The following is a 3,317-nucleotide window of genomic DNA, read 5'->3' as shown; positions in this document are numbered from 1 at the left end:
GTCGCTAATTTCTAAAATAAATGTGTCCCAACCAAGTTTTTTTGGACGCTCTTTCGAATGGCAACATTCCTGATTGAAAATGCCGACCTACCAAAATCCGCACTTTGCTTCCCCGTCCATATAGGGGTGAGTATTGGCTTTGCTTTCGTCAGAGTCAAGGAAACACATTGAAAATGGAATCAGCATACAAGAAAACCTAGTTTGGGATAGGTTTTGTGCCTTCCGTGGTATTATAACCATAGAACTGCTCCTGAGGGGGGTAGGGTAGGCCCACCAAAAAGTGCACTTCTGGTTAGGTCGCTAATTTCTAAAATAAATGTGTCCCAACCAAGTTTTTTTGGACGCTCTTTCGAATGGCAACATTCCTGATTGAAAATGCCGACCTACCAAAATCCGCACTTTGCTTCCCCGTCCATATAGGGGTGAGTATTTGGCTTTGCCTTTGTCAGACTCAAGTAAAAGCATTTAAAATGGAGTCAGCATACAAGAAAACCTAGATTGGGATAGTTTTTCTGCCTACCGTGGGATCATAACCATAGAACTGCCCCTGAGGGAGGTAGGGTTAGGGTTAGCGTTAGGGTTAACGTTGGGGTTAGGATTGAAGACAGAAGATTGGTGATGTCAGGAGGACCTTCTTAAAACAAACAGAAATACACTTATTAGGGGACTAGGGCCAGTGGACTCAGAAATGTCTTTCGTAGCAGTCTCCTATAAGAGTATTTTTCTCTGATTTAGGTGACTCCTCCTCACACCACCATTTTTCTTAGTCGAAAGACCTCTTCACAGCACGACTTTCCTGATGGATTTCTATGTAACTGCTCGTGCTGAGAGGTGTGTCGAAAGTTGATCATGTTCCCGTAAAATCTGAGGTCTCCACTGTCTAGCGAGGTACTTACAGTGAATATAGTGAATTTTTCAAAAATTGGAGAATTCTGACTTTTGCGATGAATTTTAATGTAATTGGTCGTGCTGAGAGGCGTGTTAAAATTTGAACATGTTCCCGTAAAATCTGAGGTGAGAATTAGTGAGGTACTTACAGTGGCGTATAGTGACAAATCTTTAAAAGCGTGAAATTATGGGATGTTGTGGCTTCAATGGGTTTTTAAGATGTCACCAGTCATTTGGCATGACTTACAAACGATTTGGCTGGTTGTGGGTTCGATTTTCAAAATTTCATTTTTTTCGCGTTTTTATTTTCTGTCTACCATATCATGCAGTCTCCTTATTAGCGTTTGGGGGTTATAGTGTGGGCAGGTTGGTCGCAAAGGTTCCGAGAGGAGCTGGCTAGTAAACCCTGTCCCTTATGTTCCACGGCGGCAAGGCGGAGAAATAGAGGGCAGAATTGACTAACGGGCAAGGAAAGTTGGGCTTGTAGCTTTCCTTTCGAAGGAGGGAAAAGATGATGCCCGAAAGCATTGTCACTGTAGTGGCAGGCAGAGTGTAGATGGAAGTTGTGTACGCTAGCCTTTGGCTAATGATAGAGACAAAAGAGCAGGAGGATATTTTCCTTCGCAGAAGCACTTTTCTTGCCTTCCTTCAGCTCGCTTGGCGAGTCTGACAGGTATGCCTGAACTGTGCACGGGTCCAGTTGTGAGAAAGACGTGGCAAACAAGACGGGGTTTCCCTTGACCGAGGGACCGTGTGGTCCGTTTGGCTCATGGGTTCCCCCCGTGGAGGCAAAATCTAAGAAAGCTTGCTCTCCCTCTGCGGAGGGGGGCCGCTTAGCAAGGAACTTCTGTTCCCTGCGGTGGATAGTTACCTGGTTGATCCTGCCAGTAGTCATATGCTTGTCTCAAAGATTAAGCCATGCATGTCTAAGTATAAGCACTTGTACTGTGAAACTGCGAATGGCTCATTAAATCAGTTATCGTTTATTTGATTGTACCATTACTACTTGGATAACCGTAGTAATTCTAGAGCTAATACATGCGAAAAGTCCCGACTTCTGGAAGGGATGTATTTATTAGATTAAAAACCAATGCGGGTTCTGCCCGGTCATTTGGTGATTCATAGTAACTGATCGAATCGCACGGCCTTGCGCTGGCGATGTTTCATTCAAATTTCTGCCCTATCAACTGTCGATGGTAAGGTAGTGGCTTACCATGGTTGCAACGGGTGACGGAGAATTAGGGTTCGATTCCGGAGAGGGAGCCTGAGAAACGGCTACCACATCCAAGGAAGGCAGCAGGCGCGCAAATTACCCAATCCTGACTCAGGGAGGTAGTGACAAGAAATAACAATACAGGGCTTTTACAAGTCTTGTAATTGGAATGAGTACAACTTAAATCCTTTAACGAGGATCCATTGGAGGACAAGTCTGGTGCCAGCACCCGCGGTAATTCCAGCTCCAATAGCGTATATTAAAGTTGTTGCAGTTAAAAAGCTCGTAGTTGGATTTCGGGATGGCTCGGCCGGTCTGCCGCAAGGTATGTTACTGGCCGGGCTGTTCTTCCTCGCAAAGACTGGGTGTGCTCTTAACTGAGTGTGCTCAGGATCTGCGACGTTTACTTTGAAAAAATTAGAGTGTTCAAAGCAAGCCAGCGCTTGAATACGTAAGCATGGAATAATGGAATAGGACTTTGGTTCTATTTTGTTGGTTTCTGGAACCGAAGTAATGATTAAGAGAGACAATTGGGGGCATTCGTATTTCGTTGTCAGAGGTGAAATTCTTGGATTTACGAAAGACGAACTACTGCGAAAGCATTTGCCAAGAGTGTTTTCATTAATCAAGAACGAAAGTTAGAGGATCGAAGACGATCAGATACCGTCCTAGTTCTAACCATAAACGATGCCAACTAGGGATCAGAGGGTGTTATTGGATGACCCCTTTGGCACCTTATGGGAAACCAAAGTTTTTGGGTTCCGGGGGAAGTATGGTTGCAAAGCTGAAACTTAAAGGAATTGACGGAAGGGCACCACCAGGAGTGGAGCCTGCGGCTTAATTTGACTCAACACGGGGAAACTCACCAGGTCCAGACATAGTGAGGATTGACAGATTGAGAGCTCTTTCTTGATTCTATGGGTGGTGGTGCATGGCCGTTCTTAGTTGGTGGAGTGATTTGTCTGGTTAATTCCGTTAACGAACGAGACCTTAACCTGCTAAATAGTTACGCGAATCCCGATTCGCGGTTAACTTCTTAGAGGGACTGTTGGTATGCAACCAAAGTCAGGAAGGCAATAACAGGTCTGTGATGCCCTTACCCCTGTAAACCCTAGCATATCCTTGTAAACCCTAGTATACTCTTGTAAACCCTAGTATACCATTGTATACCCTAGTAGACCCTTGTATACCCAAGTATACCATTGTTAACCCTAGC

General features: G+C 44.8%; 1 pseudogene; it reads left to right on the top strand.

Annotated features, from left to right (window-relative positions):
- The first annotated feature begins 1,759 nt into the window (after positions 1-1,759).
- On the top strand, positions 1,760-2,865 carry LOC146463079 (small subunit ribosomal RNA; annotated as a pseudogene).
- Positions 2,866-3,317: the final 452 nt, after the last annotated feature.

The sequence above is a fragment of the Pavona decussata genome, unplaced genomic scaffold, assembly GCF_977016875.1.
Source record: "Pavona decussata unplaced genomic scaffold, jaPavDecu1.1 SCAFFOLD_181, whole genome shotgun sequence".
Taxonomy (NCBI): domain Eukaryota; kingdom Metazoa; phylum Cnidaria; class Anthozoa; order Scleractinia; family Agariciidae; genus Pavona; species Pavona decussata.
The sequence above is the reverse complement of the archived record's forward strand: the minus strand, read 5'-3'. Positions and strand labels throughout refer to the sequence as shown.